This window comes from Leptopilina boulardi, unplaced genomic scaffold (assembly GCF_019393585.1).
Source record: "Leptopilina boulardi isolate dan_hultmark-lab unplaced genomic scaffold, ZJU_Lbou_2.1 LbouV2_179, whole genome shotgun sequence".
NCBI lineage: Eukaryota > Metazoa > Arthropoda > Insecta > Hymenoptera > Figitidae > Leptopilina > Leptopilina boulardi.
This window is the reverse complement of record NW_026137728.1, coordinates 2,346,112-2,361,871: the sequence shown is the minus strand read 5'-3', so window position 1 is coordinate 2,361,871 and position 15,760 is coordinate 2,346,112. Positions and strand designations below refer to the sequence as shown.

The window sequence follows — 15,760 nt, the reverse complement described above, 5'->3', positions numbered from 1 at the left end:
TTATTTTTAGGGATTTTTCGTAAAAATTCATGGTTTTTCCTTGACAACGCTATGATAATTAATTCCTATGAGATTCGCTATATTTTTCCTGTAATCTACACGCCAAAATACATATGTATACCAAATGCCCGTCTTTAAACCATTATACTGTCAAAAGCATTTGACATCCACTATTTCTGTTTTTTGCAAATGACAGAGCAACTCAAAATCTATCGATTGGCATCGAAAACTTGAAATCGATTTTTTTGAGCTAAGGTCCCTTTTGTCGTGGAGCGTCACATATTGTCGTAAAGTACAGGGTTCAAGCTTTAATTTGACTCCTATGACAAGTCTCTAGCACGTCGGATTTACCCGGTAGAAATTTTCAAAAAACTGTTAAAAATAAACTACGAGAAATGACTTCCCGATCTCTGATAACGGAATTTTTTTTTGCAGGTGTTACGTCCCAAATAGAGAAATAACTAACGAAATAATATTTTATTTTATTTATGGCCGCTCGGTGATTCAGTGAATTCCTGTTTCATTTACAGAGCAGAAGGCTCTGAACTAAGGGTACAGGAAAGAAAGAGAATAGTAATTAATTTTATAATTAGGTTACAATTTATTTAGACAAGTATTTTTAGTTACAACAATTCGTTCTGATGAGAGAGAGAGAGGTAATCTCGAACCAACCAATCCAGGAAATAGAGTTCAGCATTTAACTGAAATAAGGAATGCAAGGGTTACTACAAATAAACGACAAGTTTAGAAAAGTTAGAAGTGAGAATATAAATCACTACAATTCAGTAGTAGGTGTGTTGAAAGAAAAAGGACCACTGCTGTGTCCTTTGTTGTCACAGGAAAAGAACTGGTATCAGCGTGAGTTTATGACGTCCAGAAGGTTGACGAGCCCAGGTATAACCACAGGTCCGGAGTTCTATTAGGCGTGATGAATCTCCCAATAATGAGTCTCTTCCAAATAAAGGAAGAATAGATAATTGCCCAATGTAATGAGAAGTAATGATCCTCGTTTAATGTAGAGGGTTTTGACACTTGATTTTCACTTTCGTATAAGAGAATTATGCACTTGAACTAGAAGACGTCGACTGTTACCAAGAATGAGGTTGATGTTATACGTATGAAGATGATTTGAGAACTGATGTCTCCATGAAAATGTAGTTTCTTTTATACTGAGTTTTCGTAAGAGAATAGATAAAATTTTATTGTCGTACTATATATTTTTCACCCTTATTTTGGAAGCCAAAGTTAAGTCCTTCTCTCTCAGTTGAACGTAAAAAAAGGGAGGTGTGAACCATTCTAATACAAGATAGAAAGAGTACGACTACGGTTATTCGTAGAAGAGTGTTTATGGTCTTCTAATGTGGTGATACCACAGGGGTTCGTCACATAGGGAAAATTAGAAAGAGAGCATTTATTACATCGTCTAATTTTAGCACATAGGGAAAATTAGAAAGAGAGCATTTTGTTTCGTGGGGGTATGAGCTCTTCTAATGTCATAAAAGATTTCTCGCTTCTATTTGTATGTTTTTAGAAATACAGTTAGTATATAGACGTAGAAGGATACAAAACGCCGGGGTCTTTTATATATAAAAGAAAGATGTTTAGTTGCGCGACATTTAACATTTAAGAGAAAAGTATTTAGATGCGTAACAAAAACACGGGTGTTTGTTGCAAGAAAAACGCAACTCGGTATAGATTTAAGAATTCTTATAATATGAATATTAAAGTTACGGTGACGTGACACAGGCTTGTGTTAAAAATATTTTTTGTTAAATAAAGTGTAGTTGTATTATTTTAGCAAGTATTAGTTGTGCGTCTTGGTGAAGCCTCAGCGTTATAGTGAAGCCTTTTTTATTACAACGCGTGTGTTATTCAGTTGAAAAAAAATATAAATTTGTTCAACCCACTATGTATATAACATTTTTGAGCACTAACCTTGAAGATTATAATTTAATTTTTGTTAAATTGTTAAAAAAAAAAAAATTCATAATATCAATAACTAAATTGTGCGCTACGCGAAGAATCATCCATATATATAACTTATCTGTACGTTTTTTATGCAACATGTGAGAGAGATACCCTCTCACGTCGGGACAATCGTATATATTCGTTCACTAACACAGAACATTGAGTGCCGTTGATGCCATTTAAACCGCTGTGTATCAATAACGAAGTAGTTTTTGGTTGGTGTCATTGATTTCCGATAGAGCTGCACTGATTCGCAGGACGACAGGTATAGGATAGGCAGGCTACATGCACAACATCGCAATTGATTGAACCTGTGGCATGATATCCGTTCCAACAACTCCTCTTTCAACATATTTGTTAAGAGATCTAAAATTAAATTCGATTTTAAAAAATTTCATGTTTTTTTCTTTTTTTTATTCATTTTTGTTTTACTTGTGTGGAAAAAAATATCTATTCAATAATTTTTATTGCTTATACATATTTACTCAGAAAACGTAAATTTTTTTTATTTTGCTAACAGTTTAAAATATATATATATATATATATATATATATATATATATATATATATTTTTTTTTTTATAATTTTATTAAATATATCGATTCCATTATTTATAATAGGGGAATGTAGTGGACCACGTTTTGTTCTTCGTGTACAACTTTTTTGGAGTAAATAATTAGCTGATTTCAATCCAACTTTCGATAGGTAGAGTGAAAAAAGTTACAAGTTACAGAATTTTTTTAATGTCATAGAAAAATTTTCTGGACGTTTTTTAAGAAGTATTTTTTTCTAACTTATTTTTTTTGTAGTCATCAGTGGACCACCCTGGAAAAATCATCTTAAAACTTCTTAAAAATGATCCACTCATAAGTACATTAACCTAATCATACAAGGTTTACAAGGTTTTGGATCCGAGCAACGAAAATCTATTTCTTAGGTAAATTTTAACGTTGAATTCGAATGAACAGTCTGTTTTTTCACTTAGACGTCAGGTTTTTAAAATAATTGCAATTTTAATTTTTTTTGTTACTTTAAAAATACTGAAAATCGAAATACATTATTTAGAAAAAAAAATCGTAACTTAAAGCTTTTTCGGGTTGCTGATTACGAATTTGAAGTCAGATATAAAAAATTCAAAATGGCGGACAGAATATTAAAAATCAAACGAATTTACTTGAAACTTATTACTCGGAGGTTTTCGGGGTTGCTGACTGAGAATTTGGAGTCAGATTATAAAAATTCAAAATTTCGGACGAAAATATTAAAAATCAAACGTTTTTGCTTGAAACTTATTATTTTGAATTTTGTAAAATAAAATTTGACTTTATATTTGTAGTCATAAATCCCAAAAACCTCTTAGTTACATATTTCAAGCTATAATCAAATTTATTTTTTAGTTTTTTCGTCTGCCATTTTGAATTTTTAAAATCTGACTTCACATACGTAATCAGCGACCCTGAACACCTACGAGTAACATGTTTCAACCAAATGCTATTGATTTTTAATTTTTTTTTTCCCGCCATATTGGATCCACCATTTTGAAATCTTACGTGTTTGAGAAAATCTACCGACAGATTCGAATTCAGCGAAAAAAAATACGTTAAGAAACGTTCTTACTTTTTCGGATCCAAAAGTTGATCCAAATTTGTTTTTCTGTGTCATTATTAATAGTTAAACTTTATTACAGTCAAAAATTTATATTCGTTCGAAAGAATTATTTTAGTTAACCTAAAAGTATCAAATTGATAGAAATTTTTGTATTCATATTTTTAATTTGATACATTTTTGTATAAATTTGATATTTTTTAAATTAACTGTATGTTTGTTTAAAGTATACGTATTATGTTAATTAATATTCTTAATTACTGCTCACTTCTTTCTACAATACAGATTTTACAAGAGGCATTTTAATTTCTTCTAAAGAAAATAAAAATGAAAATTCTGGTGTTGTATTTCATTACAATTAAAGTAAGAACGCAACCTTGTAAACGTTACATTTTCTGTTTATGAAACTGTTTTAGCTTCTTTAGTAATTTAACATATTTACGTTTCTCTTGTCCTTTAATTAAAAACCAAGAAACTGTGAAATTATGACTAAATGTGAAATATACAAATTACATTTATATTTACATATAATGTAAACGATTTATTAATGTCAAACTGTTTTTGAATAAATTTATTCAATTTTTTTAAAAATATTTTTAAATTTTTCGGGTAATGAATGTTTATTACATATTTATATATACATATATTTATTTTATTCTGTATAGCAGGAAAAACCTCTTGAAATTCTGTTGACAAGTGTGTCAGTGTCGGTTGACTTTGTCGACAAATTAAAGAGGGCAATTTCGACAAACACTGTTCAAAGTTTAAATCAGAAACAAGTGAGTTTTCAATGTCCAAAACACGTTGAGTGCACATAGCTTTTGTTTATATTCTCTCTAAATACTACCATATACAGAATTGAGATTTTCCGTAAACAAGCTTTAGTAATTCAAGCGTATTACAATTTTGCAGTTATTGGCATTTTAAGACTGTTTGCCATTTCCCGTGAAGTGAAACTAAGTTATATAACTAAATCATTGTTACTGTGAAATGTAAAATGAAAATTTTCAATTTCAGTTTTTCTTTTGTTCTAGTTTATTTAATTTTAAGAAATATTTATTTTTATTAAAAATTAGTCGACATATTTTCAAAAATAAATCCTAAACTCAAAATGAATTTAAAAAGTGCACTGTGAAAAATGTTTAGTATCATCTACCAAAGTTTGGTTCTCTCTACCAAATTTTTTATTTAATATAGATGCAACTAATTTTTTGTTTCGCACAACTAAATAATTGTTTTTACCCACTTGGAAAGATTCCTTGGAAAGTGCCCCTGGAGGTTCTATCAGAATTCCGCCGGAACTTCCAACGTAATTCCGTCGGAATTCCATCGGAGTTCCAAAGAATTTCCGATGTGATTCCGACGGAGTTCCGCCGGAATTCTGACGGAATTCCGATTAATTTTTTTCAAAAATTTTAGAGTCCTAATTCCGTCGGAATCCCATCGGAAATTCTTTGGAATTCCGACGGAATTACGTTGGAAGTTCTGGCGGAATTCTGATAGAACCTCCAGGGAGCACTTTCCGGGGAATCTTTCCAAGTGGGTAAGCAATCAAAAAATTTTGTTAAATGAAAATTTTTTTTTTGTTTTCTCAACCAACTTATTTTTTGGTTCACCCTTTTCGCTTTATATAATTTACCTATGTCAACTTAAATTAATTTCAATCGCGGTAAAAACCTAACACTGCTGGGGCTTGAACCCTCAGACTACGCAACGCAAATGGAGAACGCGCTGACCACTATTCTACGAATCCTACTAACAATTTGAGATTAAATCATTTTTACAATGTATAAAGCCTGGAAAAAAGCTTTCATTCTTTTAACAAGTTTTATTTATTTATTCTCAATACATAAAGTTCTTTTTTAAAAAAATGTCTGAAAAACATAAAAACTTTAACACTGAAACTTTACAACGCGAACGACGTATGGTTAAAGTTGACATCCCGTGAATGGGAAACGACGACATATTTACGAGAACAGCGCGTGCGCAATTCAGCCCCACTTGGAAAGATTCCCCGGAAAGTGCCCCCTGGAGGTTCTATCAGAATTCCGCCGGAACTTCTAACGTAATTCCGTCGGAATTCCATCGGAGTTCCAAAGAATTTCCGATAGGATTCCAACGGAATTAGGACTCTAAAAATTTTGAAAAAAAATTAATCGGAATTCCTTCGGAATCCCATCGGAAATTCTTTGGAACTCCGATGGAATTCCGATGGAATTACTTTGAGAGTTCCGGCGAAATTCTGATAGAACCTCCAGGGGGCACTTTCCAAACTATTTAGTTCGTAAACATAAAAGCTTCAAATATATTTTTTGGTAAAGTCAACTAAACTTCCTGATTTATTGCCACTTTCTATTCTGTTGTGACAACCATATATTTTAGTAACGCCAACAAAAATACTCAACTAAATTATTTTCTTATTATTACGAAATTATTTTTCTTAGTTTATCAAATAAAAAAAAATACGTATTTTCTTATTTTTCATATAGATTTTGAAAAAAATGTTTCGGCCCCATTTAGAATTTGGCAGTTTTCAGATGTTATTTTCCAGAAACTTGAAATGGTCCATTGTTGCCGACTCTCCTCTCTCTTCCTCTCTATCTCTCTATAAATAAATAAAAAAAAATTGAATACGCGCTTTTTACGAGTGCGTTATACTGTGTAATTTTTGACCTTTTGCAATAATCGGCAGATATAAAAGAATGTCAGAACATCGATATTAACGAAATGACATAGCTTGAAGTGAGGCTAAACGTGATCGGTCGGTCGTTTTGTATCCCTTTAGAAGATACTAGGCTATAAACGGTTTAACGGTTCGTTACAAGCTGTGTAGAATTGTATATATATATATATATATATATATATATATATATATATAGAATATAGAAAAGGAGGCGATGCTCATAGACGTTTCGTATTGTTGGGACCCCGTAACTTTCAGTATCGTGTTCCATCCGCACACAATTCTGTAAAGTAAGGATGATCGTTTGTTTCAGGGAAAGCAAAAAGTGACGGTGCAGATCATTATTATAGTACGCGCGCGTCCAAGGTGTTACCGCGGAATTTCCTCTGCGAAAAGTAATTCACATTGCCGTAACAGAGTTCAAATAGGCGGAATTATCGTCCTCCGTCGTAAACCAGTTCGATTTTTCATTTGGGGCCTTTACAACAATATAACAATAACAAGAAAATGCCGCGGCAAATCGAATATACCCCAACAGAATATTTAGACCTCTGTTATTGGTCGGAGTATTTCCTAAGATCTTAGTCAACAATCATGGTGATAATGTTCAGGATAATAACGAAAACAAGTAGTGCTTCAGTTGAGTTTGCGCTAAAATAAAATAAATTTACAAGCAGGCTTTCTTGTTGAAAAAAATTAAAAAAAAAAAAAAAAAGTGAAACTTTATTGTTGAATCTATTTTCAATAGTTCGCGAATATTGTTAATAAATTTTAAATTGATACTCAAGATTCAAGCAAAAATTGCATCAATTTTGTCTACCTACTTTTTATTACAAAAAAAAAAACAACTGAATTTTTGATAAGTAACTTTTGTTCAAAACCACTTTTTTGAATTTCTCGTTTCTGAAGAATATAAATTGACAAATTAATCTTCGCTGGCTGCTATGGTAACGGCTGCTATATGGAAATGGTTGGAAGGTATCGGTGGCTATGGTAACTGTTAGCATGGTAACCGTACGAATGTACGATGGACGGACGGACGCCAAAACAAAACTATAAGGTTTTCGGGCCAAAATCTGGTCCACTCATGAGGAAGGTCCCCTAATTAAATGATTTCCATTGTTGTTTTGTGTGCACGTTGCCTCTCAATACTTAGATTAAGAACCTATGCATGAGGGAAGGGAGAAGCGCGCAATCATTGGTCGCTCTCCACCGTTCGCAGAGTTCTTAACTTGAATATCAAGGGACGTATATCATCCTTAGAATTAAATTACAAGTTTTTTGAAAATATCGTTATAAAAGTTGGTTTGGTTATAGTATATGGTAATAAGAAATGTAACACAAAACGGAAGGACTTTTTGCAATAAACATTTTGATGCACAGAATTATTTTTCATAAAAAACCAGAAAGTGGTTCACTGATGACTACATTTTCCAAAGTGAAAAATGTTTTAGAAACCTAATTTTTTTTTAAGAAATCATTAAGATTCATTATGTTTAATAAGAATTTAAAAATGTAATTTAGTTTCTTAAATTGGTCTAGTGATTTTCAAAAAAAAAAAAGATTTAAGTGTATACCTATAATGGTACTTTATGCAGCTAAACATTTTTCATGTTCTTTTCAATGCTTCAAAAACTGTTTAAACAAGTTTAATTTTTATATGTTTTTTTAAAAATGCGCTTTTTTTAAAGAAGTACTTAACATTTTTTAAAAAAAGCTGGGTACTTTAGAACTTAATTTTTTTTTAAATTAAGAATTTTTCTCCTTTTTGGAGATAAAATCTTCATCATTGCAGTTAAGGGGTTAAATATTGAAATTGATAAAAATTACATCACTTTTTAATGCGCTGGCTCCATTGAAGATATATATATAACAAATTGAAAAAAGAAGTTAAAAAAAACTTCACAGTTAATATTTCTATATTTTTATTTTAAACTTAAATAAGTTAAAAATTAGTTATTAAATATTTAAAAAGTAATTAGAATTTTTAATAAAGTTTAAAGAAGTTTATTAAATGAAAATGTTAACATATTTTTAAAACCGCAATAGTTATAGAGGTTTATTTTCAATTTTTTTTTGTCCACCATATTGAATCCGCCATTTTGAATTCTTGAAAACTGACTTTAAATTCCTAAGCTGCTAAAAATCTTAAAAGATATATTATTGGTGAATCGTAACCATTTGATACTTTCAAGATAACTGTGATTGGAAAAAAAATAAGTTGGTTAAATACTATAATAAATTTTAATTAAAAAAACATTAGAGAAAAAATGATTTCAAATTAAATTGAAAACAATTGTTAATAAAATTGAATAAATTTTAGAATATGATATGTACAAGAATTGTAATAAAAGAATTGTATCATAATGTGGTAATCTATATTTAATCATTTAGCTAATATGTCTTGCTTGGTTACGCTTAGTGAACGAATTAGATTTTCTGAGTCTAATGTTTCAGCTAACTGCAAAATATGAATACACATAAAGTTCTTTGGTTTGAACGTTGCATGTATTGCTTGGAGAAATATATATATATATATAGTAATAATAATTATCGTGCTGCTCGTCGGTTTAATCTTCGAAGGCAGGCCAGTACGATTGCTTCCTTATTGTATCCAAAAGAGACGACCACCTGTATTTACATCTTAGTTTCACATTAATTAAAAAAATCTTTGCATCCAAAAATTTTTTTTTAATTTTTGCTTTCTCATAGAAAAAATTTTGCCGTGCAGAAATTGGACTTAATTTTATATTTTTTTAATTCTAACTTATGTTCCATTTAAGATTATCATATATGTATATAAAACACTTGAGAATAATTGAGAAAAATCTCGCACGCATAGGGGATTGAACTCAGGACCCTTGGGTCACGAACCTTGTACTCTAACCACACAGCCACTTTGTCTTACATATCTTTTACCTAACTTTCGAATATTAAAACTTTACTACCTTCTGTTTATGATAACTAAATTTTTATTATCTCTAAATTTTTTACATTTAATAATATTTTATAACCCTTTGAAATAATTTGTGTAAAAAAAATCATAAAATAAATTTTTTTTAATTATTAATAAATTAACTAAATAATTACAAATTAGTCAAAAAAGCAGAGAAACATTAGTAGAATATAAATTTCACGATATTATACAACTATAGAAGAAAATACTGTTAGTTAAAATTAATTTTAAAAGGTTGTTCGAATTATTTAGTTTAAAAAAAAAATATAATACCGTCTCATATAAATAATATCGCATAAATCTTTCGGTATAATTCGTCAATATTTTTCACAGTCGTTCGGCGCACAGGTTCTCTTGTATTAAATGTAGAATAAGCTTGCTTTATTCAGGATCAGCGTCCATGCGGTTGCTTGTTTCTGAAACAAACACATCAATTATTTAATTGATGAAGCACAGCTATAGATTTTCTGTTATTCACACAATTGCCCAAAATAAACTTAATTATATATACTAAATATATATAATAATAATAATAATAATAATAATAAAATTAACATATTTATAATAAAATTATATTTGTTTTATATATAATAAATTATACGTTTCTATAAAGTTGCGGTAAAGTTATACTATTTTCTATATAGCCACTGTATAGTTGAACTTCACTGAAACTAGCTAGAAATTTAACGCTACGACTAATAAATCTCTAGAACTTATAATTAAAAACATTTTTGGCTGAATAAATAAATTATGGTTTAAGAACAATCACGGTGCGCCAGAAGGTGGCTTAAATAAAAATGAATTGGCACTTAAAAATTCTTTTTGATTATGATTCTTAGATGAATAACAAACATTTCTCAATAGTTTTTAAAATCAGTTGACGTTAAATAAAATTGAGTTTTTATATAAAAACAGTGTTTTATGGGGAATCAGAATTTATTTAATCTAATAAATACTGTAATAAATGATAAAATAATTACTTATTTTCAATTTTACATATAAATAATTATATTGCTGTAGTGTTTGTGTCCAATTTTAAAAAAATAAATTATAATGTTAAAAGAACGATTTTAAGAGTGACAAAATTTATTTAAGAGAGTCGAATGATCTCTGAAATTTTTTAGCAAGAAGAGACCTTTAATTATCGCTCTATAAAAACGGCACTAAACGTGAAAATGATAAAAATTGATTTTAAAATACTTTCTTCTCGAAAGACGGACACTTTTTACAAAAGCAGCTAGAGATCGTTATCTTATATAAATTTCCTAAATCCGAAAGATTATACGAATCCATACAAACACACGATTGTAAAACGAAAAGTAATATAATGAGGGGTTCATTACCTCTTGCCGCCGTCAGATGGCAGCAGCATGCAGGGCGCACAAAGTCGTAGCTGTTATTAGATTACTTTTCTACTTTTTGTTTTGCAACCATGTTTTTCTATGGATTCGTACAGTCTTTTGGATTTAGGAAATTTATAAGATGAGGATTTTGGCTGATTTTGTTAAAAGTGTTCGTGTTTCGAGAAAAAAGTATTTTAAAATCAATACTATTTCACGTTCAGAGCGATAATTAAAGCTCTCTTCTTGCCAAAGAATTTCAGATACCGTTCGACACTCTTAATGCATAAATATAAAAATAAAACAAGAAAATAACTTCATTGTCAATAAATTTATATGAACCCAAATCTAAAACATCTATTATCTATACACATTTAAGTATACATTAAATAAATTCTAGTTCCTCATAAAATACTATTTTTAAATATTTAAAAATCAATTTGTTTTAAATTGGGCACGTAAGTTGATTTTAAAACCTATTGAGAAAAGTTTTTTATTCATCTTAGAACCATAATCAAAAAGAATTTTTAAGTGCCATTTCATTTTTATTTAAACCTCCTTCTGGCGCACCGTGCAATGGAATGGGATTCAATTTGTTTGTTAAAATTCACAAATAAATTAGATCAAAAAATAATATTTAGCAAAATAGGATAAATTGGAATAAAAATACATAAATCATGAATTAATTTGTCATTGTCCGCTACGCTAATTTTTTACAATAAAAGAAAACAGATTTCCTTGTACAAACACGAGGTTCGACAATGGTCACAAAAGATATCTCCATTTTTATATTTTAGTGAAATAAAATTAATTTAAATCATTTATGAAACAAAAGAAAGAAAAATTTTGTTGGTTAACTCTCAGTATTCTTTTTATACAATATTTCCTTATCAAAAAATTAAAATGAGACTGTTAATTTAATTGAAAAAACGAAAGTAAAGACCATGCCATTTTTACGGAACCCGGTCGTAGGAAAATCCGAACGCACTAACCTAACCCGTAGCATGCGCGCGCCACCTATCGTCGATTGACGCGATATGGCGCGAAATTAATTCAAATTCAAACTTTACATAAAATTAAAATTAAAAAATATTTTTTATATTTATTTACTAAAATTAGATATAAAAAAAAGAATTTAATTTTGATAAAAATTAATATGAAATTTTTTTTTTTATTTCTAAGGGGAAAAACTTTATGGAAAAAAAAGAACAAAGTAATATCCTATATGTACTTTATTGAAGTAGATAATTTATCTATCGTGAACAAATTTATTATTATATATTTTTTTTTCCTTTCATACATTTTTTCGTGTAAATAAAATAAGTGTAAAGAATTTAAGGATTTTTATTTTTATTAGGGGTGTGTTAGACATCATTCTTAAATGCTTATATTGCAAAAAGAAAAAAAAATACCGAGGCTCAAAGATCACGAATCAGGATAGTATTCTTGTAACATTACGCGCTCTACCTTAGCGCGAGCGCGCGCTTTTACATAGATCGACGCTCTGCAATTTGTATCTGCCTGAAATCGCAGATAACGTTACAGACGTGAACATTAATTTCATTGTTATGATGCCAGATTATATACCCACACGAATGACATGCGGCACCTCACACACAAAACTACCGTTTATTCTCTTTTTAGATATAGGTATATATACATTTACATCCACAAAAGAAATTTTTTATTCAAATTTAAAAAAAATGTTTACACTAATGTTTTATTTTTTATTTATTACGTTTAGATAATTTTTTAAATAATATTACTAATAGTAATTACTATTAATATTTAATAATAATATAATAGGTAATAATTATAATTCCTACAATTATTATATATATATATATATATATACTAGAGGGGCTACGCCCCCCTGCGCGCTTCGCGCGCCAACCCCCCTATTTTAATCATTTTTTTCTTAATTTTCCATTGATCTTATTTTTCCAAATGAACCACCGATTTCAAAGAATTATTATTACAAATTAATGAAATCTGAATGAATATTATACAAATTAAAATTATTAAATTTTAATTAATAAATTAATTAAATTAATAATAAATAAATAATTAAATAAATTAAAATCGACATTAAGAAATTATTTTTAAAAATAATTTTAATGAAATTGCCTAACAACCAATAAATTATTAAAAAGTCTTGAAACGAACATAACCTTTAAATTCAAGTCATTTTTGGCCGAAACTCCACCTTCACTTGCGGCTATATTGAAAGTCTTGAAATTTACATAACCTTAAAATTTATGTCATTTTTGGCAGGAAATACAAAGAGAGATGAGGGAAGGGGGAAGGACTTACTGCTTTATTAGGGTCTTAAAACAAACATAACCTGAAAATTTAGGTCAATTTTTGGCGGAGGAGGGGAAATGAGAGGAGGGAGGGGGGACTTGCGGCTATATTCAGAGCCTTGAAACGAACATAACCTCAAAATTTAGGTCATTTCTGTCGGGGGAGGGGAGGGGACTTGCGGCTATATTCAGAGCCTTGAAACGAACATACCCTCCTAATTTAGGTCATTTTTGACGGAGGAGGGGAAATGAGAGGAGGGAGGGGGGACTTGGGGCTAAATTCAGAGCCTTGAAACGAACATAACCTCAAAATTTAGAAGGGGGGACTCCCCCCTCCTAGGTCAAGAATTCTTGAAACAGCGGCGGCGGCGATATCTTTTTGTAATGTAGGAAGATATACATATAATATCCTATATATAATTTAATATTAATATTTATTACTAATATTTCAACTTGTATAGAAATAAAATAAAAATAACAAAATAAAATTGATCATTATTTCTACAAGATATTATAAAATTTTTAAAATTATTTTTATAAATTTTATATATAAAAATGAAAATACTATATATATTTAATAAAAGCAGTAATAAAATATGCTTTAAAAAATTAATTCTACTTAAATAATCTGCTTCAAAAAAAAAAGAAGAAGTTTCAGTTAGAGTGATCCAATTATATTTTTCTGTCAAAGTAGAAATGTGCCGTTATAGTCAGACATGGGATAATGTCGAGAGTGAAAAGAGTGATCTTGGCTAAAACATATATCTCACATGAACATTATTCAAATTAATTACCATAGACATTTTTCATCTAATTTATTTATAAAAATTCAATTTGAAAATTTAATTTAATAACCTACATAAGTTAATTTTAATTTTTAAAATTTATAACAAATTTCATTATTTAAAAATTTTAGATCTTGTAGAATTAGTAATTTTTAAATATATATTACTCACTTACAAATGAAATAAATTATTTCTATTCTTTGCATATTAAACAAATTGCTAACTTTATACAAGAAAAAAAGAACTAATTAATTGAAACTGAATATTTATTATTCTTATTTTTTAAATAAAATATTAATATAAATTTTTGAATTAAGTTCTTTTTTTACTAAATCTTGTTGTACTAAATTAATCATAAATATAGGATAATATAAATATATAAACAAATGAAAAAAACTGTAATTACTTTTTGGTAGGTTATTACTAAAAATTACAATAAAAATTTGTAGAAAAAATGATAATAACTATACACTGAAAAAAAAATTTATTCGTTTTAAATACTCGATTGCTTGACTATTATCAAATAAATATTTATTTGTATTAAATAATTATTTATTTGTATCAAATAATTATTATTTAAATCAATTAAACCCACTTGGAAAAATTCCCCGTTAAGTGACCCTTGGAGGTTCTATCAGAATTCCGCCGGAACTACCAACGTAATTCCATCGGAATTCCATCGGAGTTCCAAAGAATTTCCGATGGAATTCTGACGGAATTAGGACTCTAAAATTTTTGAAAAAATTAATCGGAATTCCATCGGAATTTCATAGGAAATTCTTTGGAATTTCGACGAAATTACGTAGGAAGTTCCGGCGGAATTCTGATAGAACCTTCAGGGGTCACTTTCCGTGGAATCTTTCCAAGTAGGAATGGTATTTATTTGCCCCCACAGCACCGAAACTTTCCTAAAGATTTCCTAAAGATTTATTTGAAATGTTCGGAATATTTAATTGCAATGTTTAGTAAAAATTGTGTAAAGATTTAAATGTTCCACTTGAATAAATGTTTATTAATGCGAAACTTTCCGGAACATTTATTTAATCGGGACACTTAAATCTTTATACAATTTTCACTAAACATTGCAATTAAATATTTCGAACATTTCAAATAAATCTTTAGCAAATCTTTAGGAGAGTTTCGGTGCTGTGGGGGCAAATAAATACCATTCCCACCTGTAAAAATTCCCCGTAAAGTGACCCCTGGAGGTTCTATCAGAATTCCGCCTGAATTTCCAACGTAATTTCGTCGGAATTCCATCGGAGTTGCAAAGAATTTCCGATTAATCTTTTTCAAAAATTTTAGAGTCCTAATTCCGTCAGAATTCCATCGGAATCCCATCGGTAATTCTTTGGAACTCCGATGGAATTCTGACGGAATTACGTTGGTAGTTCCGGCGGAATTCTGATAGAACCTCCAGGGGTCACTTTACAGGGAATTTTTCCAAGTGGGAATGATATTTATTTGCCCCCACAGCACCGAAACTTTCCTAAAGATTTCCTAAAGATTTATTTGAAATGTTCGGAATATTTAATTGCAATGTTTAGTGAAAATTGTGTAAAGATTTAAATGTCTCGATTAAATAAATGTTCCGGAAAGTTTCGCGCTAAACATTTATTCAAGTGGAACATTGAAATCTTTACACAATTTTCACTAAACATTGCAATATTAAATATTCCGAAACATTTCAAATAAATCTTTAGGTAATCTTTAGGAATGTTTCGGTGCTGTGGGGGGGTGAAATACAGAAATTATTGGTTCAAATAGAATTTATTTAATTCAAATAAAAATTATTTGGTTCAAGTAAATATTTCGAGTAATCAAGTATTTGAATCAAATAATTTTTTTTCAGTGCATAAAAGTAAATTAATTGTTTTTTGATTTTTCAAAAAAAAAAAAAAAAAACTGTAAAAATATTAAAGTAAATGTGTAAAGTAAAGATGTGATTTTTTTTGAACATCTCTGAAGAGAATTAGAATTTTTCCTTCTAATATATAGGTATATAATTGAAATGAAATTTCTATATACTTTTCTTACCGTGGATAATCACACAATTTTCATATATGTATATATACACATATAATATACGAAAGCATAATCACTTTGTTGAAGAGAAATTT

At 29.1% G+C, this 15,760-nt stretch overlaps 2 long non-coding RNA genes across 3 annotated transcripts in view; one reads left to right on the top strand and one right to left on the bottom strand.

The window, feature by feature from the left end:
* Positions 1 to 15,760, top strand: part of LOC127277785 (uncharacterized) — a 151,219-nt gene that overhangs the window by 67,333 nt on the left and 68,126 nt on the right. The gene's annotated exons all lie outside the window — the stretch shown is intronic.
* LOC127277786 (uncharacterized) overlaps positions 9,230 to 15,760 on the bottom strand; it is a 342,439-nt gene continuing 335,908 nt past the window's right edge. For both annotated transcript variants that reach the window (XR_007842408.1, XR_007842407.1), the window contains one exon: positions 9,230 to 9,628. This is a non-coding gene — a long non-coding RNA (uncharacterized LOC127277786). The remainder of the gene's footprint in view (positions 9,629 to 15,760) is intronic.